At 49.2% G+C, this 21044-nt stretch overlaps 1 long non-coding RNA gene across 1 annotated transcript in view; it reads right to left on the reverse strand.

Annotated features, from left to right (window-relative positions):
* Positions 1–638: 638 nt before the first annotated feature.
* The window catches only part of LOC148091689 (uncharacterized), a 105241-nt gene continuing 84835 nt past the window's right edge, over positions 639–21044 (reverse strand). Inside the window, exons 2-3 of the long non-coding RNA XR_015715557.1 lie at positions 2101–2200; positions 639–805 (exon numbers count right to left, since the gene is read on the reverse strand). This is a non-coding gene — a long non-coding RNA (uncharacterized LOC148091689). The remainder of the gene's footprint in view (positions 806–2100; positions 2201–21044) is intronic.

Below are 21044 nucleotides of genomic sequence, written 5' to 3' on the forward strand. Positions count from 1 at the left end.
TATAAAGAACTCCCAAAATTCAATAAGAAATCAAACAATTAAAATATGGGCAAAGAAAGGGATTAAGAACAAATTGACAGTTATAAAAAGTCACAGGGATGTAAGTACATTATAGGGAATATAGTCCGTAATATTGTAATTACTATGCATGGTGTGAGATTACTAGATTTACTGGGGGATACCTTACCTGTAAGGTACATAAATGTCTAATCTCTATTGCTGTACACCTGAAACTAATATATATTGTATGCCAACAGTAATTGAAAAATAAATTTTAAAAAATAATTTAAAAATTGGCAAAGCATTTAAACAGACATATCACCCAAGAAGGCATACGAATGACAAGCGAGTGTAGGCAAAGATGCTCATCATTAGTCATTCGGGAGACGCAAATTGATCGCAAGGAGATACTATTACGCACCTATTAGCATGAGTGCAGTAAAAAGATTGACCAGAGTAAGCCTGGGTGAAGATGTGGCCCACCGGGAACCCTCCTCCCGCACACTGCTGATGGGTGTTGAGGAGCGGTGGGGCTGTCCTTAACCAAATCCTTCCAAACCCCATTCAAGGAATCACAGTGTTAATTTCCTCCCTGCTGGATTTCTTCTTTTCGGGGACATTCCAGCCAGCTTCCCCGTGCCACACGGGCCACTTCCAGCAATCTGGAGTCGGTCTAGCTGAGCGCCCAGCTTTCCGGTGTTTTCTTGGAGGCCTCAGGCATGGTGTGTTCCAGGCTGCCCAGCCCTGTTAGGTTGGCTTGTCTGTTGACTTACGCGTCTTCACAGGCGACATCGTTCGTGCCCAACTAAACCAAAGAGAGACAGAATGAACTCAACTCTTCCAGACGGTTTTTTAAAGACTGAATAGGGCCCTGGGTGTCTGGCCCAGGGCGCATTTCTGCTCAAGTTTAGGGCCCAGGCAGGAAGGACCTGCGCTCAGCTGATCAAGGGCAGGCCCTGGTGCCGGGAACCCTGCGGTTTTTCTGTCTTTGGAAGTTCTCCTCGCTGCGCCTCGGACTCCCTGAAGGAGGAGGCGCTTTTCCCCAAAGTATTTTCGGTGTCCAGCCCGGGGGAGCGGCGCGCACGCGTCCGGCTGTGAAACCCCAGCGCCCTGGGGCGCGCGCAGGTGGGGCGCGCGGTTCCTCCCGAGCGAGGCTCGCGGGTGGGCGCACCGCGCAGTCACCGTCCACGCTCCGGAGCCCGGGACCCTGACGACCTCAGCCTGCCAGCTCTTCTCTGCTGCCTTTTACTTCTCCAAAAAATAATGCCGAGGAGTTTAAATCCATCTGAAATGACCAGCGAAAACTTTCTAGAGCTAAAATCAATCAACGCGGGAAGCACGTGCCAGTTATTGTTATTTTGAACCCACAGTTGGTGCGTAAACAGAGCGGTTGTCCTGGAAGCCCTGGGGATGGGGAATGGGGGAGGGGTGGGGTGGGGGAGGGTGGGGGAGGGGCGACAATCTGCAGAGCCAGGTAATTGGGAGCCTGCCTGCTGAGATTCCCGCGGGGGACCCCATAGCTCCTGATGTCTCCCAGCGCATGAGACTCTATGGGACAGGACGCAACCCCAACCCCGAGGTGACTGCACAGACGCAGCCGCCAAGCTGTGTCCTGAGCAGCTTAGAGAAGCTCCCAAGGACCGCTGGCAGCCTTTGTCCAATGTCACTTCTTAAAAACTCTCAACAGGTTCAGCTGCCATTTGGGGAGAAAAGAGATTTGCCAAAGATTTATAAATGGAGCCATCCATTAATAAAAATGAAAATCATCACATCGTCTCACTGGGTGGCAGGATATTTTCCTTTGGCAGTGGTCCATGGTTGACTTATTAATTAAAACCTACCCCACGAAATACACAGATATCTGTGAACATCTCCCCAAGTGTTTGCTGGTTGCCTTTGCATCAGGCTCCTGGGGAAGCGGACTCTGGCCCCAGGCTCTCTCTGCACCCTTCCCTCAGGCTGGGATCCTGGCTCCTTGGGGTTTTGTCTCTGTTCTGTCCCCTGAGCCCAGCCCAGCGCCCAGAGCAGAGAGGCCCTCACACCCATCCACTGGGGCCTGAGCTCTTCATCTGTGAAGCGGGACATCGATGCTCGTCTTACCTTCCTGATAGGCTTCTTGTAAGGAGCCGGTTCACAAAGGATGCTGCGGCCGGCACACCTCAGCCAAGTCCTCCCCCTCCTGCTCCTCACTTTGCGTGTTCTATGAAATAAAGGAAAGGGTACACCTTATTAATAATGTTTCAGTTATTTTACTTTTAAAAACTTTGGAGTCCTCATTACAAAACATTAACACTTGCTAATTCTGGAACATGGACTTGAGGATTTTGTTATATTAGACTCTGTATCCCTCTGTATCTTTCAAAGTTTCCTGCCCCAACAAAAGAAGAAAAAAGATTTTAAAGACACGTATGAAATCTGGTCTCCTCCGGTTGGACTTTCTCTGGTTCTGTGGACAGGAAAATGCTCAGGGAACCGGAGTCTTCTAGGAACCAGAGGCATTACTGTCATTTGTCTTGGCTCTGTCCTTCCATTGCCCCTCCCCGCCCCACCCCCAGTGTGCAGGCCGCTGCTTGCTCAGCCAGCCTGCGGACTTGCGGGTGGGATAGGAGTTTTCTGGTTGAAGGCAGGTGAGTCTCGGCTGATGTCATTAATACCGTTCTGATTCCATGGCATCTCCCTCCCCCCAACAGTCCCCACTTATACCAAACAGAAAATACACCTGTACAAAGAGAAACCCCCCTATCTGTAGTCATTAGAAATTTGCTTTGTGTCACAAAATCCCAAACTTTCTTGGGCTTAACAAAACCACGTTGCTAGAGAAAGCTCGCAGCCACACTTCCACTCTTTTAACTTAAAAACAGCCAAACTAAATTAAGTAACAACAACAACAACAAGTTGTTCCCCACAGTGTACTGTGCTCTTAGCAGCACTTTCAGCCTGAAACAATTTCGTGCTTGAGTTATTAGCTTATGAAAATAGGCACAAAGGGGGAAAATGTGAACAGATCCTCGGCTGTATTATTAGTCAGAGCTACAGCTGAGTGCCTTCCGCACAAAGGCGTGTTATTCTGCCCGAGTGTCTCGGTTTTGAACAAAATGTAGCTCACTAATAGGTTATGCCTCATATAGCTTTTTGTAATCATTACGTTGCCATTCTCTGTAATTTATCCTGTTTTTCATTAGGAGTGCGTGCTTTAGGTGGCAGGCACTCAAGCCCGCGCGCGTGTGCACACACACACACATCTTTTAAATCCCGTTCTGTTTGTGGCTGAAAATAAAGGTCATGGAGCTGTCAATCGTTTTAGGAAGGCCCCACTGTATTGATAAAGATAATATCTGGAAAGCAGAGTGCTGGATGTATGTGATTGTAGAGTCTGAAAAACTGCTGAATTGGGCGCAGCAACCTCAGTAGGTGAAGGGACCCTAGAAGCAGTCAGAAGGTGGAGACAGAGTGGGAGGGTCTGACCCATCTCACCTGGTCTCCTTATTTAGAAGGGCGGCGCTGGACTAAAATCTCCTGGGCAGAGGGCATGTGGCTCACGTGCTGAGCTCTCTGATCCCCTGGATTAGGGCAAGATTCCAGCACATACACCCCACCCCTAACCCCTATTTGGGAGGTTTCTGGCCTGGGCTCAGAGGTGTTGCCCCAAACCAGTGGCCACAAGTGAGTTAAGGAATAAAGAAGCCAAGTTTTGGGCCTACTGGTTTTTGTTTCTGTAAAATCCAGGATCAGTTCTAGAAATCAAGGCCTTTGAGTGTTAACTTCTGAGAAAAAAAAAAAAAATAACAGGCAAGAAAATAATCAGGTGAAAGAAACAGGGAGGGGATATGAAAAGCTTGGAGAAGATGACAGTTTTCAAAACAACGGTGAATCACTAGCACGTTGGGGCCCGGGATCCAGAAACAGACCCTCAGAGCAGGGAGCCTGCTCACAATTCCCAGCTAGCAGGAGAAGCCCTGGGCCCCTTCCCCCTGGATTAGGATAATGGGATTCTCTCCCAGACTCTGGGGGACCAGGAGGGCAGTAATTGGGAGCCAAATGTGCTCCTTTAACCTCTTTGAAGTGTTAATGAAAGCTTTGATTGTGTCCTTCCCTCCTCTTTAAGACAGAGGTGGAGCACTTTGTCGGGTTCTCTCTTGTTGGATGCCGGCCATGCAAAGGCCATTCTTCCAGCTCTGCCTCTCGCCTGGGTGCCACTCAGTGCTCAGGGCCCAGACTGAACCAAGGACCCAGCTTCCTTGAAAACACAAAGGTGCTTGTGGTAACTCTCAGCCCCAATGTCCTGTTAGGTACTAAGCCACACAAGCATGTACAGCTTCCCAAATGCTGTGTCCTGTAGAGGTCACCAGGCTGGACACAATTCAGGAAGACTGAGTCCCCTAAAAACCTGCCCGCCCAAGTCTGCCTTCACCCTTCTTTTACTGGTGACACATGGGCAAAGTGGTTCATCCTGGGCCTCATGGTCAGGTGGTGCAGGTTCTCCCAGCTGGCACTGAACCCCAGAGACTCATTTGCCATAAGACCCCCAAGCCCTCCTCTGCCCTGCTCCCAATGCCAGGCATGGTCAGTGGGATGGACACCTGCAGAGGATGGCCCAGAGGCCACTGAGGTGGAACCTTGCACCAAACCATAGGCCAGTGTGACAGGGACTCCAGAGGCCCGAGATGCCCAGAGGGGCCACTCCCAGAGTTGGTTGCAGGCTGACAGAGACCTGGGTGGCCTTATGAACTCTGTCAAGTGGGAAATGGGGCCTGGAGAGAGGAGTGTTCTGGAGAACAGAAATTCAGACCTGGGGAAGCAGCCCACCTTCTTTCATCCCCTCCTGGTTATCATCTCTGCAGCCATCAGGCCAGCGTCTTGCCAAGTGTGAGGACGCACTCTCACAAAGTCCTTGCGCCCGTCTATGAGATCCATGTCATGATGAGAACTCCTCCCATTTTTATTATTACCATCTTCATCGTTCTAAGTGTACAGTTCGGGAGAGCTGAGCACGTGAACACTGTGTGTAACAGAGTCCTCAGAACTCTTTTCATCTTGCAAAGTGGAAACCCTGTCCCCGTTAAACATTGACTCCCCATTCTCACCTGCCCCCAGCCCCTGGCACCCGCCACGCTCCCCTCTGTTTCTATGAATTTGACTACTCTAGAGACCTCATGTAAGTGGAACTACACAATTGCTGTCCCTTTGTGCCCGTTTTATTTCACTTAGCACGGTGTCCTCAAGGCCCATGTTGTCACATGTACCAGAATCACCTTCCTTTTTAAGGCTGAATAATATTTCACTGTATGTGAGCACCACAATTTATCTATTCAGTTGTGGGTGGACACTTGGGTTGCTTCCGCCTTTTGGCTATTGTGAATGATTCTGCTATAAAATGGGTGTGCAAATATCTCTTTGAGATCTTGCTTTTAATTCTGTTGGCTATATACCCAGAAGAGGAATTGCTGGATCATATGGTAGGTCTATTTTTAACATTTTGAGGAACTACTGTGCTGTTTTCCACAGCGGCCGCACCATGTTACATTCCCATTAACAGTGCATGAAGGTTCCAGTTTCTCCATGTCCCCACCCTGACATTTGTTTTCTGTTTTATAGTAGCCACCCTAAGGGTGGGAGGAGATAGCTCACTGTAGTTTTGATCTGCATTTCCCTAATTCTTAGTGATGCCGATCATCTTTATATGCCTGTTGGCCATTTGTGTGTCTATCTGTCTATCTCTATCTATCTATCATCTATCTATCTATCATCTATCTATCTATCTATCTATCTATCTATCTATCTATCTATCTATCTATCTATCATCATCTATCATCTATCTATCTATCTATCTATCTATCTATCACCTATCTATCTATCTATCATCTATCTATCTATCTATCTATCTATCTATCTATCTATCTATCTATCATCTATCTATCTATCTATCTATCTATCTATCTATCTATCATCTATCATCTATCTATCTATCTATCATCTATCATCTATCTATCTATCTATCTATCTATCTATCTATCTATCTATCTATCTATCTATCATCTATCTATCTATCTATCATCTATCTATCTATCTGTCTATCTATCATACTTGGAGCAATGTCTCTTTAAGTCCTTTGCCCATTTTAAAATCAGATTGTTTGTTTTGTTGTTGTTGTTGAGTTTGGGAGTTCTTTTATATCCCCCCCCCCCTTTTTTTCCAGCTGAAAAAAATGAACATGTCAGAGAGGTAAACAGCACGCTTGCTGGAGCCTTCCCCAGGCGCAGGGAGAGGCAGCTACATGGAGCTACAGCCGGTCCTCCCAGGGACGCCGTCTCAGAGCAAACACTGCCCATCGGATGCACGCCCCGCGCTCACAGCCTCGAGAGCCAGAGCGCCGCTCGAAAACCAGCGACAGACACTGGCTGCCGAGAACTCTGAAGCGACTAATATGCACTTTACTGACAGCTCCACTTTTCCCTCCTTGCCCCTCCAAGGAAGGGCAGAGAGAAAAGACTGTTCGTGGAAAAATAAATTTAAACGGATCAGTGCCGGGCAACCATTTGCACATCTGTTCTTAACAGGTTTCAGCTGAAACTACTGAAAATATACATAGATCTGTTTATGTGGAACCAGTTAAATATGATAAGATTACAACTTGGAGGGTAACTATGGATTTGGTGGGGACAACACCCCCCTTTACACTCAGCGTCCACACATGCTCCTCGTGTTTTACCACAGATGTTGCTGAGGGACTCAGATTTGCTGTGAGTTAAAAAGATCTTCATTATTTGAGATTAGTTACAAACAAACTCAAGATGTCCCACCAGCCTTTCTGCAGCACATAACTCCCGCCTGGCCTCCAATCTGGGCCAAGTCCTTTGTTATCAGAGGGGGGACCGCAGCTGGGGAATCACTTGTTTCTGAGTAATTCTGTCTCCACTCCCCCAACAAGCTGCTTAGGAGGAAGGCAGAGTGCAGGCTGCTTGCGCACAGAGCCCCTGTGCCTGCTCTGTGGCTTTAGGAGATGCCTAAGGACAGCAGTGTCCCCTGAGGACACACAGGCCACTGGAGGCAGCAGCCACTGTGCGCCTGTTTCTGTAGGCCCTGTGCCCACTCGCCATCACCCTACGAGGCCACACTGTCATCCCATTATAGAGATGAGAAGACTGAGGTTCTAGGTGCTCTGTCCAGGCCACACCAACAGGAAGGAATGAGGTTCTCTAAATGAACAAAGTTTTTCCTCCTGTCTGAATATCCTATGGGCAGGGCCATAGCTCAGACACCCACAGCACCCAGTAGAAAGGGAAGGAGTGGGGGCAATGGGCGAGGCTAATAAGCAGCTTTAGCTATTGATGCTGGGGGTGGGAGTGCAGACATCGTGGGCCCAGATATTTTGGTTATTATAAAAAGAGCCAAAAAGCACTAGATTTTTATGTGGTGGCTCAGATATTAAAAACAGAATAGCCCAGGCTGGTGCGGCTCAGTGGTTAGAGTGTCAGCCAGTGCACTGAAGGGTTCTGGGTTTGATTCACTGTCAAGGGCATGTACCTGGGTTTCGGGTTCCCTCCTTGTCCCCAGGATGGGGCGCGTGCAGGAGGCAACCAGTTGATCTGTCTCTCTCATGTGAGGATTAACAAAAACAAAACAAAATCTAAACAAAAGAAAACAAAACAGAAAAACTCACTGTGGGTCCTTTGGTGCTGCTGGAAGTGGGAGGGATTGCATTGGCTTGGTTCCCTCTCACTGGGGACTTGGGGTCTAACTAGTAGGATACTTGTCTCCCAAGGCAGAGGCCTCTGTCCCAGGCAACAGGCGCCACAGCTTAGCACCCTAGTCCCCTTCTAAAGCCTCATCTTGCATCTTCTCAGGACTCCTGGCCTTCGCTCCAGCACACTGTGAACGTGCCTTCATCTATAAACATTTATCTAACAATTTATCTCTACAAAGTGGCATCAGTCTATAAAGCACACCACAGGACACAAGGATCGCAATCACATGGCCTCAGAAATAGCCCAAATTGACATCTGACAATGTTGCCCCAGCCTCCAGGGGCCGGGCCATGAGTGGGAAGGTTCTCATTCCTGTGGACCCCACGCTGTGAAAATGCACCTATGTTTGTTCATTGAAAACAACTTTTTAATAAGCAGCCCGGTCGACAATAATTGTGAGTGGCAACTTGATTACATGGGGAATTTTAGAACAAAGAATATAATGCTCCCGCTCTATACCTGTTCGATGATACTGAATTTTAATTAAAAAAACGTTAACGTGTTAAATTGATGACAAGCACAGTGTGACATGGGCTGTAAGAGAAATTAGGAAGGTGAAATATGGTTGACGGGCTGCCTCAGTGATCTCCTTAATGTTTCTTCATATTTGTCTTCTCTCTTTCTCTTTCATTCCAAATGTTCAGTTTCAAACAAGTAGGGACACACTCCAAGCTGTTAGACCTCCGATGGAAGAGGCCCTCTGGAGGAGCCACATACCATCCTGTGCAAATGATCGGCTGTTACCTCAAAGGCCCCTCGAAGTAGCTATTGTTCCAGGCCACCTAGGAAGCCCTTTGAAAGGGTCAGTTTTTTTGAGGAACAAACATGGGGCTGCTTTTGTGTGATTGGTTCAAAGTCATCTTTGTAGGCCTGATAACTGGGAGCAAATGATTTTGAAGCAATAGATGAATGGGTGCATGGGCCAGCACTGAATGCCAAACCCAGCCAAGTTTCATTAATTATGAGGGTTTTCTTCCGAGATGACTCATTGGTTGAAGAAAGGCCATCTAAAGCAGGCAAAAGTGGTCTGCTTCCTGTTTGGACAGGTCTCTGGGACATGTCCTACAGCTCAGTGAAAGAGGAGCTGTCTTGCCCCAGTTACAGAGCCCTGAGTCTGGCCATGGGGCCCATGTGCAAGAAGGAAGCCGCTGCCCTGTGTCTTGGGACCCTGATGCACACCTGGGACAGAGGAGTGAGTGACAGGGTGCCGGGGGGGCTGGGTTCTTGGGGATGGTAGGACCGGCCTCATAGTGTGGCTTCTAGAGTGTCACAGGGAGGGAACAGATGTAAGGAGTGGGCTGCAAAGTTCACCATGAGCCAGAGCAGTGCATGACGCTCCCTGAGAAGGAGACCAGAATGCAACCAGAGTCCCAGCTCCAAACCAGGGTCACAGAACAGCAAATGCAAAGGCCTTGAGGGTGGATCAGGGCAGTGCAGGTGGGTGAACCACAGCTGTGACACCAGGGAGGTGCTGGTTGAGCCCAGGGAAGAGGCTGAATTCTATACTAAATGCAAGAGGAAGCCACTGTTGGGTTCCAGCCAGGAGAGAGACATGGCTCAGTGAACATTTTCCAAAGATCCCACTGGCTTCTGAGTAGAGTCCAGAGTGGTGGAAAGCTGGGATGTGGGCCAAGCGGGAGGCAATGGCTGGGAGACCCGGGGGTTCCCATGATGCCTTTCACAGGTGGAGCCACCTGGGTGAGGAGGGTGAGGGGAGGGCCTGTGGACAAGGCTTCTGACCCCTGGTGTCCTCAGTGGGAAAAGGGCTCAGCAGAGTCAGAGTGGTATGAGGGCTGGAAACGGTGCATCCGGCCTGGCCCACAGCAGGCACCATGGCAGCGAGCGGATGACTGCCCTCCAGTTGCTCCTTTGTCCCCAGGGCACTGGCAGTAGGCGTCTGTCTTCAGCAGAGCTCTTTGCTTGCAGAGCTCATTGCCCCCCGCCCCCAGTAAAGTGGGAAGTAGGGCCTGGGCGGGATGGGCGACGGGGCGGGTGCCCATCATTCTTACTGAGAAATCACGTGCAGATCCGTAAGTGACAGTGACTCAACGAACTTCCAGGTTCTTACCAACAGTTTGATGGCTACTAAAAGGAAGTTCCAGGGCGCTGCTGATGTGGGACAGCCGAATCATCACCACTGTGTAGCCGCCTGGGGCCTACGGTCACCTGACTCCCCAGAGCGCAGCAGGTGAGCTGGCCCCAAGGCTGCTTTTCAGGCTGAGATCACGGTGCCCCCTGCCTGCTGTGCCCATCCCCAGCCCCCACCGCTGCACTGGAGAAGAAGAAGGGGAGTGGGAGAGGGTAGCAGAGCTCCCACGGCATGTGGACCCGCACCTCTGAGTGCCTCCAGGCCTTGCACATGTGTCACCTTGGATCCTCATGGTCCGCACAAGAGGAGACACTTGTGAAGTTTGTCAACAAGGGAAACTGGGTCCTGCCCTGTGGGAAGGCTCCCTGGAGGAGGAGGGTGGCAGAGCTGTGTGAGGACAGGAAGGCAGAGGCTGGGTTCCCAGCTCAGGGTGCTGTTTGGAGAAGGGCACACCATCAGCTTTCTCTGAGCCAGCACATTTTCCAGTCTAAATATAGCCCAAGATGACCCAAGACATCTTTCCCTAGTGAGGAGCCCCGGGGTTCTGTATTTTCCAGCATTCCTGTGATTTCTGAAAGACATGAACACTGAAAGCCGAGGCTCTTCATTCACAGCCCTGGGTCCCAAGGACCCTGGTCTTAAAAGGTGAGGTCAGCCCCCTGTGGGAGGCCATCCTGCCCATGGGAAGGGTGCTCTCTGGCTACCACCTTCCAGTAGACACCAGCATATGCTCTCAGCCTGCCTTCTTTGTCCGGAAGAGTGAACCAGGCCTCTGTTTACCCAGGCAGGGTCACTGAGCTGGCAGTGAGCGACTCTTCTTCCACCTTTGCATCCAAGGTTTTCACTGGAAAACCGACTCCCACCTGCTCTCGGAGCCTAGCAGCAACATTGAGCTTATTTCTCGGTCACATGGCTGGAAGGTGCAGGACACAAGCTTTTTAGGGAGCGGTGCCTGCAGGGGCCTCGTGCACTACGGTGACTGGGGGCTCTGAGAGCCTTTGCTCTTGTTTGCAAGCGAGGGGATGGTTTTCCACCTCTGAGTGGAGCCCTGTTAATTGCCGCACAAGTTCCTAGAGAAATTCTTATTTCCAGAGGCTTCGCTGTTAACTCTGCAGGGCCTCGCTGGGGGGACATATGGGACAAATGCTATGGGAGACACATGGCAGTGCTTGTCTTCAAAGGGTTAACGACTGGAGATGAGGACAGTCCTGCTAAGTTACAGGCAGCGAATAGTGAGCAAACCAGGCAAGAAAAACAAGAGGAAGACAGAGAGAAAGCCCCGTGGACACTCCCTCCTTGCAGGCCCCCTCCCCCGAACGCGCTGTACACACAGACAGCAGATCCGGGCATAGTTAAATCTGGCAAAGAAACGGCAGCAAAGAAAGAAAACATATCAAGTTACCAGAGCCGCGTCCGGGTTTGGGCCTGGGCCCCGGCGCACGGTGGTGCGGCGGAGACGGAGACGGCGTGTTGTTCACACGCACACCCGCCAGCTTTGCTTTCCTCCCAGCCCTGTGCCGGCCCGCTCTGGGCAGCAGCCTAATTCCCTCTTTTGCAGGTGGAGACAGATAAAACAAACCAAAAGGGTGTAATGGGTGGCAGGAAACCTTTCTTTTAAAAGCTGATCCACCTCTAGAGAGGAAACATGCAAGGACTTCGCACTGGACAGTAATCTGTTTTCTCAGGGCGGCAGGAGAGGCCTGGCGGCCAGGGTAAATACAGCAACTCGCCGGCTTTTGGCAGGCGGAGCCGTGGGGAAGTTTGAAAAGACCACTTCCTACACACTGCTCCAACCGGGAGTGAGTTGTCAATCTTGCAGGCCTGAGGCACCATGGAAAAAGCCAGTGGAAAGAGAGGGGGTTGCCAGGGAGAAACCTAAGCCACAGGTGCTTGCTGGCGGCCCCTCCTCCTGGAGGCCAGCACACCTGGCCTGGACCCAGCCCGAAAGGCTGCTCCCCTCGAAGCTCACAAGCGGGGAGAGCAGGCCTGGAGTCTGAAATTGGGCCCTGGTGGGTTTCAGCCCCTGTTTCGAGCAGCTAGACGGGCAGGCAGGCTCCGGCAGGCTGCCAGGGAGGCCTAGCGGAGCCTCTGGGGTACGCAGAGGGGGCCCCGGGAAGGCCAGCGTGTTTTAGTCATCAGACACTGTCCCTGCCAGTAGGCACTTAGGATGTTGAGGAGATGAGACTGCACAGAGCATCAGCAAGCAGAATGACAGTCCCTTTGTCCCCTTAGCTGGGTGGGGCAGGGTGGGGCATCACCCCCATTTCACAGTGGAGGAAGCTTAGCACATCCAGGCCACATCTTGCCCAGGCGGGGATATGGCTGGTTTAGAGATCAGCCCATTAGCTGGGACAGGTGCACCTCAGGGGTGGGTCCCTGCAGAGCTTGGCCAGGGCTGTGTCACACAGTGAGGGACCCAGTGCACTTAATCTCTTTCCTGGCCCCTGACTTGATGGACCCTCAGACTCGGGTTTCTGTGTAGAAAGGATGCTGTTATCTGTGGAGCTGTGTCCCCTCAGAATTCATGTGCTGAAGCCCTAGCCCCAGGACCACAGGATGCGACCTTATTGAAAATAGTGCCGGTGGAAATGTAATTAATTAGCTTAAGGTGATACCGGAATAGAGTGGGCCTCTAATCCAACATGACTGTGTCCTTACAAAAAGGGGGCATTTGGACACAGGGAGAAGGCCATGTAGACATGGAGGCAGAGATCGAGGCAATGTGTCCACAAGCCAAGAAACAGCAAAGATGCCAGCGAACCCTCATGAGCTCAGAGCCAGGCATGAAGGATTCTCCCTCCGGGCCTCAGAAGCAACCCATTCTGCTTCACCTCGATCTCAGACTTCCAGCCCCCAGAGCTGGGGGCCAATCCAGTAGCCCAGTTTGAGGTACTGTATAGCCCTAGCAAACACATACAGGTGCTGAGAAGGCCAGGACGAGGGACACTGGTGTCTGTGGTCAGTTTTCCTTTAAAACCAACATCGAAGCCCCTTCCAGCTCTGCTCTACAGACAGATAGATGTTCTGCGATTCAAACAGAAAGCAAAACTGGGCAATTGCAAGCATAGTCCCTTGATTCTCTGTTCCAGACCATCCCTTTAGCAAGAAGAAAGCGGCCCTCTTCCTTCTCGAAATCCTAACCTACTTGCTTCTCAGCAGAAGTGGTATTTTGCCCCATTCTCCAAAAATACCTCCAAAGCATGACAACCTCCGCTTCCTCTTCTGGGAGCACGTGGGACCCTCTGGGAATTATGCGGGGGAATCTCTGCCCCATTGGCCTGGACCTAGCCTCTTGCTAACTTCCCATTTACCCCACGAAGGATTGAAGTTACAATAACGGTCACCAGCTGCAAGTGCCAGCTCGTCCAGGGAAAGGAGCAAGGGTCACGGAGCACCGGTGGAAAGCCATTCCCGTTTCTCAGTGTCTCCGCGGCCCAGCGACACCAAAGTCCTCTCAGACCAGGGAAGCCCTCACAGAACATGCCGCCGTCCCCAGAATCCTGGCACTCCTCCAGAGGTGGCACTTGGAGCAGGGTGGTGACGGGCTAAATTCTGGAGTCCTGAGGTGGACCCTCAAACGGGGCCGCAGCACCAGACAGGGAGCTCAAATGCCTCCTGCGTCTGCTGCTCTTTACCTGAAACCCATCTCTTGTGCTCATTCATCTCCTAGTGTCCCTCTTTTAGCCCCACTGTCCCCCACATGGTTCTACCGTTCACACGGTGCTGGGTAGTTTTTCTTCCACCAAGCATTACTTAATGCAACAATTAGGATGTAGGGTTTTTAGAGAGAGAATCATGCTTTTATCTTTCCCCCATCACAGTTTAGTGACTTCCACATAGAAGATACTCAGTAAGACTGTTGAAGGTTGATTCAACTGGATCTCTTCTGTTCATTCACTCTCATTATCTGTTTTGGTCCCAAATCCTTCCCACTTCAGAATTTAGTCGGCTCATTGAGAGATGTGGGTATCTCCTAACTCACACCACCTTTGGAAGGGTGTTCAGGGCAGTCCTTTCCCGTTAACTCGGAGACAAAAGAACCTGTAGACTTGTAGAGCTGGAAGATTCTTTAGAAAGTGTTCCGTCCATTTCTTTTTAATAAGAGAAGTTACATGACTCGTCCAAGGTCACATGGCTGGTAAAGTGGCAGAAGAGGGCCTGTGATGCTCCGGTTTGAAGGGAGGCCATTCATCACGCAGGTGAAATGTCATCTGCGTGGCTGGTGTGGGGTGAGGGCTGACAGTCATATACTTGTTCAGGAAGGTTCCCTGGACCAGCCCTTGGATATTTCAGTTTAACCTTAACTCCCTTCCAGGCACCTTTGTCCCACCGTCTCCCCAGGACTCCACATGAGCAGCTGAAAGAGGGACGTGCCCCAGCACACCGGGTCACGCAGGCTCTGTTCTGAAAGCTGAGTTACAGAGATGCTGGCCCACTCCATCTCGAAAATGCAGGGATGTGACTGACAGGGAGTGACTTCCATTTAAAGTGTCGTGCACATCCCAGAGGCAGGTCTGTTTCCAACCACCAAAGGAACATAAAGAGAGGCAGTCTCGACACCATTTTCGTCTGAGCACAGGTTTTACATCAAGAGAAGGGCTGTGGTTGGAGGCCAGGAGCTAAAGGGGGACTCAGAGGTTCCTCAGCTCTCAAAGATCTCAACCTCTTCCAAGTTCCAACCCTCCCGGCACTAAGGGCGTTCATCCCACTCAGCAGAAGTGCTTCTGCGCGCCCCCCCCCCCCCAAGCTTTCCGGGCAGGTGTGGGATGCAGCTGTGGTTCAGAAGGATGGGTAACGGATATTATACTATGGTCTTCTCACGGCAGGTATTTTCTCCAGAGGGTATAATTTCTCCTTTGGGATTTCATAAGCTCCCTCTGGCACATTCCCATGCAGAACAGTGACATCCGTCTGCTTGGGAGGCCACATCAAGATGTGCGTGGTGATGGGTGCCCATGAGCAGCTTCTCCCTGGGTCCTTGGGCAGGTGGGCACCGTCAGAACCAGGGTCAGCATGGACAGGGCATCGGGAAAAAGGGCAGTGATTTTGCCGTAATCATTCTTTAGCCTCAGTGTTCTCATCTACAAATTGGGAACAACGATAACTTCCTTCCATGATAGTTTTGAGGTTGACCAAATGAGGTGTTTGGCACAGAGAGACCAGGGAAGTGAAGGCAAGTCAAACTGGGGTATCCACGTGTGCAACTCCCACTGGGCCCCACGTGGTTTGTGGAAAGTGGCGCAGGGCAGGGTGACGGGGTGGGGCCAGGGGAGCCCAGGGCAGTCCAGAGTCACTGCTCACGCTCAGCTCCCTGAGTCAGGCCACTTCACCACTCTGCCCTGCGTGGCCATCTGTAAATCGGGGCAGACTGCACACAGCACGGTGGCTGCGGGGCTCCTGTGGAGTGATGCAGGGGAAGAGCTGGACATGACAAGGGGCTGGATGCATGTGTGATGTCACTGCTGTTCTTAGAGGAAGGGAAAGAGGGAGACGAGAACAGTGAGAAAGAGAAAGGGGAAGGGAATTGCCTTTATTGTTAAAAATAAACTATTTATTTTAGAATAATTTTCAACTCCCGGAAAAGTTGAGAAAGGCCGAAGACCTCCCACGTACCTCACAGCCAGCTTCCCCTACAGGTAATATTTTACATCAGTGTGGTACACTTGCCACAATTAAAGACCAATATTGATGCAGTATTATTTTATTAAGTAAATTCTGCACTTTATTCAGATCTCCTTAGTTTTTACCCATGTTCTTCTGTCCAGAATCCCATCCAGGACACCGTATGGCATGAAGTGGCCGTGTCTCCTTAAGCTTCTCTTGGCTGTGACAGTTTCTCAGACTTTCCTTGTTTTCGATGACCTTGACAGTTTTCAGGAGGACCGGTCAGGTATTTTGTAGAATGTCTCTGAATTGGGATTTTTCTGATGTTTTTATGATGATTAGGTTGGGATTGTGGGTTTTGGGAGGAAGACCACAGAAGTAAAGTTCCACTCTCATCACATTCTATCACCAGGACTCCTCACTCTTGATGGTGACCTTGGTCCTATGGCTGAGGTGGTGTTGGCTGGGTCTCCCCATCTAAAGTTCCCTTTCCTCCCTTTCCATTCTGCATTCTCTGGAAGGAAGTCACGCACGGCCCACGCTTAAGGAGTGGGAGTTAGGCTTCCCTCCCGGGGGCGAGAGTAGCTATATCAGTTATTTGAATTGTGTAGCAGAGCAGATTTATCTGCTGTCTCCCATTCAGTGTTCCTCTTATCAGTACAGAACCTCATCATGTTCATAGATATCAGCCTGGAATCATGCACAAGTTATTTTATCCTTGCATTAGTCATAATCTAACACTATTTTACTTCATTGCTCAAATTATTTCCATTTTGGCCACTGAGAGCTCTTTCAAATGGCTGCACGTTCCTGTGACACTCAGCAGCACTTTCCTGTGCTGTCGTTCGCTTTTCTGAGCACACCCTTACTTTCTGGCACCGTGTGGTGCCCCAGGCTCACCTTGCCTGTTCCACGCCCATGCCAGAGGCAGCCACCTCTCCAGGAAGCCCCGTTCCTGTTGTAGGACGATGGTATTAGAACTGAGATCTGAGTACTAGGTGTGCTCATTGCTCCGGGCCTGTCATTTCTTTTAGGTGCTCTCAGCTGACCGAGCAAGGAAATACATGGGTTTATACCAACTCATATCTACAAATATTTTGTGTGCATCGTCTGTCACTATATTAAGCTAAACATGAGTCCCTGCTGATGTCTCAATACTAATCTATCACCCTTGGGGTCATTCCAGCCTTCTCTCCTTCCTCCGTGTAACCTCCTGCTCCAGCGATGACAAGCTTGGCTCCCGCCATCAGCCGTCCACTTGTATAGCTTTTCAATTCCAGAATTCATGATGAGTGGCTACAGAATCAACTCCCACTCCCACAGGAGACAACTTTATCAGCCCGAATGCAGCGCTGTGCACAATCCCTCTGCTTCGGGTCTTCTAGTTTCCACTCATTTCTGGTGTTACTTAGGTGGGCGCCTTTTACCCCCCCCCCCCCCCATTCACAGGTTACTTCATGCATTTGTAATTCAGTTAGATTCTTTGTCATGTTTGGCTTTTCATCCCAGAATCCCCCACCTCTTAAATTTTCCGACATTTAAAAATTTCCTAAGATGAGAACTTAAATGACCGATTTGAGATCTTTCTCTTTTCCTGATATATGCATGTAACTATAAATTCCCACACTATTCTTCTGCCACTATCGATTCGTTTGAATTTTCTAAAGTTCTGTGTCAACAGAATCACACGGCGTGCATCGTCTTCCTCTGACTTTTCCCACTAGGCACAATCATGTTCAAGTCCACCCATCCCTCCTTCTTACTGCTCAGTGGGGCTCGCAGGGTGGATGTGCCCCTCGCTGTTGGTTTTCCATTTGTTCCTTGCTATGCGTTTGGATCGTCTCTGGTTTTGAGCATTAAAAAGAAAGCTGCTGTTACCATTCACGCGAGCGCCTTTGCGCGGACACGTCCTTTCCTTTCTCTGGGGTAGGTAGCTAAGCGTGGAATGGCCAGGTCACATGGGAAGGGTATGTTTCACTTGTAACAAATCGCCCGTCTGTTTTCCAAAGTGGATGCGTCATGTGACATTTCCACCAGCAGTGTGTAAGTTTCCAGTTCCTCCACATTTCAGTACAGTCAGCGCTTCTAATTTTAAACATGCTACTAGGTGCGTTGTGGTATCTCACTGTTTAAATTTGCATTTCCCTAATTACTAATGATTTTGTGCTCATTTGCCATTCATACATCTTCATTGGTGAAGTATGAGCTCAAGTCTCCTCCCACTGATGAAACTGGGTTGTTCATTTTTATTGTTCATTTTGAGAATTTAAAAAAACACACACAACGCATTCTGATTTCAAGTCCATTACCCAGTCTGTGATTTGCAAATATGTTCTCCTCGTCTTCGACTTACCTTTCTTTCCCCTTCACAGAGCAGGTCTTCAGTTTTACGGAGTCCAAGTTATCAGCCGTTTTACACACCGAGCACTCATGGTCATGTCTAAAAAGGCTTCGCTTAACCCAGAGTTTCAGCATCAGTTTCAGGGACTCTGACATCTCCTGCTGCTTAAGAATTTCTTCTACATTTTCTTGTAGAATTTATATTGTTTCAGGTTTTAAAATTGGGCCTGTGAATCATTTTGAGTTGATTCTTATATATGGCATTTATCAAAACCCAACTTTTCATGCAGGTGGATAGTCAACTGTTCCAGCACCGCTTGTCCAAAGAGCCTTCTACTGGCCTGTCTCTGTATCTTTGTTAAAAGTCAGTTATCCCTATGTAGGTCTGTTTCTGAAATACATACATTTTGTTTTATTGATCTAGTTGTCCATCTGTAAGCCAATACCCCACTGCTTTATTTTATAAGCTTATAATAAGATCTGAAATCAAGTAATGCTTGTCCCCCCAGTTATCTCTTCCTTTTCTAAGCCGTTTGGTTATCTCAGGTCAACTGTGCTTGCGTTTGGAATTTAGGACCAGTTTATCAATTTCTACACAAACAAAAGGCGTAGGGGATTTTTGACTAGGACTGTGTTGACTCTATTTGTCAACTTGGAGAAGATCACCATTGTAACAATAGTGTCTTTGGACCCAGGACATGGCACACCTTTCTATTTATTTAGGTTTTACTTAATTCCTCTCGGCAACACTTTATAGTTTTCCAAAGACAGGCTTTCACATCCTTTGTCAGATTTATTTCTAAGTATTTCTTATTTTTTTCAGTTACTATGCATGGTATTTTTAGTTTAATTGCTGAGTGTTCATTGCTAGTACACAGAAATGCAGGTGACTAATAGTCTTATATTGATCTTACACCCTGCACCCTTTCTAAACTCACTGAGTATTTCCAGTTGATTTTTATGGATTCATATATATTTTTTGCCATTTTTTGGTTTGGTTCGTGTGAGAGAATAAATCTAGTCCCTGCTACTCCATTTGACCATAAGGGGACGTTTGGAGGATCTGTCTGTAAAAAGTGTATCTACTTAAGTGAGGGAGGGTGTGTAGAGCTGTTGTTTTAAGGCAGAGCTCGGTGTCAGCAGGACCCAGCATAGAACGGAAATATTGAGTCTAGTCTGCGCTCGCTGTGGCTCACAAATGGGGGCGGAGGGGGGTGTTTCTTAGAACCCTTTGCCCCAGTAAATGAGTGAGGTATATGAGGGCTTGGGGTGGGAGCCCCACCTGCAAATGTGCCCATTAAACTCAGCGATGATTTAGTGTCCATCACTAAAGGACACTCACCAGAGGATAGGACATACACTAAGAGAATACTCTGCAGGCGCTAGAACATGTGAAATCAGTTCACCGGCATGGAAAACGCTTGTGGTTTATCACTGCATTCATTTTCTAATGCTGCATAACAATTTAGCACAATTTTAGCAGCTTAAAACAACACCCGTTTATTATCTCACAGTTCTGAAGGTCAGAAGTCCAGGTGTGCTGAACTCAACGTGTCAGCTAACCCAGGCTTTTATCTGGAGGCTCTGGGGGAAGGATCCACTTCCAGGCTCGATAAAGTTGTTGGCAGAATGCTGTTCCCTGTGATGGGGGACTGCAGTCCCCGTCTGCTTGCTGGCTGTCAGCCAGGGGTCATTCTTAGCTTCCAGAGGCCTCCCAGGTTCCTTTGGCTTGTGGCCCTTTCTTCAAAGACAGCAGTGGTCCATCAAATCCTTCTTACCCTTCCAGCGAGTCTCTCTGACCTCCCCCTCAGCCTTCAAGGACACAAGGGATTACCTCAGGCCCACTCAAATAATCCAGGATCCTCTCCTTATATTAAGTCAACTAATTAATAACCTAATTAAATCTACCAAGTTCTTTCTGCCACATCAGGTAACATATCCATGAGCATAGCAGGCCAACATAGTCAAAAGGTCTGGGGATTAGGCATAGTCTTGGGGTGACGTTTCGAGCTCTGCCTTACACGGTTCACACAGGCATGCTCTGTCTCTTTTTATTTTGGTGGGGGCTCCTTTGCCAACCTCCCTTGGACCATTTTCTCCCTGATCTCTCCTCCAAAAGCTGGAAACAGCCCAGATGTCCTTCGGTGACGAGTGCTCACACAAACAAAACGGGGCTCACTCACACCTACCTCCGCGCCACGGACAGCCACCCAGCAGTGAAGCGGGGTGGTGCGTGCACACAAAGCATTGACCAATCTCAGGAATTATGCTGAGCAGGAAAAGGCATGCATACCAGATCCCATTTACATAATATTCCCAAAATGACAAAATTACGGAGACAGAGAATAGTCTATTTGCTGCCAGGGGTGAAGGAAAGCAGTGAAGAAGGGCGCTGAGGGAAGTGTGATTATAAAAGGGCAACGTGAGGTCCTTGTGGAAATAAACGTATCTCCACTGTGGTGATAAATACATGAACCTACATGTGGGGTAAAGTTGCATGGAACTGAACACACACATATGTACAACCCCCCCGCCCCCCCAGTGAGTTTTGCAAGATGTTACTTTTGGGGGAAACTGAGTCAAGGGCATGCGGGATTTCTCTGATTTATTTCTTGAGACACATATGAACTTACAATTATTTCAAAATAAAAAGTGTAGTTGAAAAAAGGTGAAGGAGAAATACAGATTTTCTCAGATAGACAAAAACAGAGAGAATTCATTGCCAGGAAAGCTGCCCTGCAGGAAATGTTTGGGGAAGTTTTTCAGGCAGAAGGAAAGCGATGCAGGTCAGAACCGTGGGGCGGCATGGAGCAGCGGGGAGTGTGGAGAGGACCACATGAAAGCCAAATAGGATCTTTCATTTTTCTTACTCTTATCCTCAGTTCATCGAAATCACTAGCTGTGGTCTTGCAGTTTTCTTCTTACACTTGGAGCTAATTTTTTGTTTACATGTCAAGCCTCGCCCCCAGCTGTCCTCAGCCTCTCTAAGGAAATAAGACAGCTTTTATGGAAGGAGAACCACTGACCCCTCAGCACATGGGTGTTGTCCAAGGCCACAGTGGTGAGTGACAAAAGCAAGGGCCCCAGAGTCAGGCAGACTTGAGTTCAAACCCCGGTCGGCCTCTTAGTAACTGTGTGACCTTGGGCAAGTTACTTAACTTCTCTGGTCTTGGGTCTCATATTTAACAAGACTTTTCAGGGTGGTGGTGGCAGTTATAAGACCTGACATGGGGCACAGAGACTGTCACATAATAGGTGCTAAAATC

This window comes from Miniopterus natalensis, chromosome 13, assembly GCF_054644295.1.
Source record: "Miniopterus natalensis isolate mMinNat1 chromosome 13, mMinNat1.hap1, whole genome shotgun sequence".
In the NCBI taxonomy this organism is placed as follows: domain Eukaryota; kingdom Metazoa; phylum Chordata; class Mammalia; order Chiroptera; family Miniopteridae; genus Miniopterus; species Miniopterus natalensis.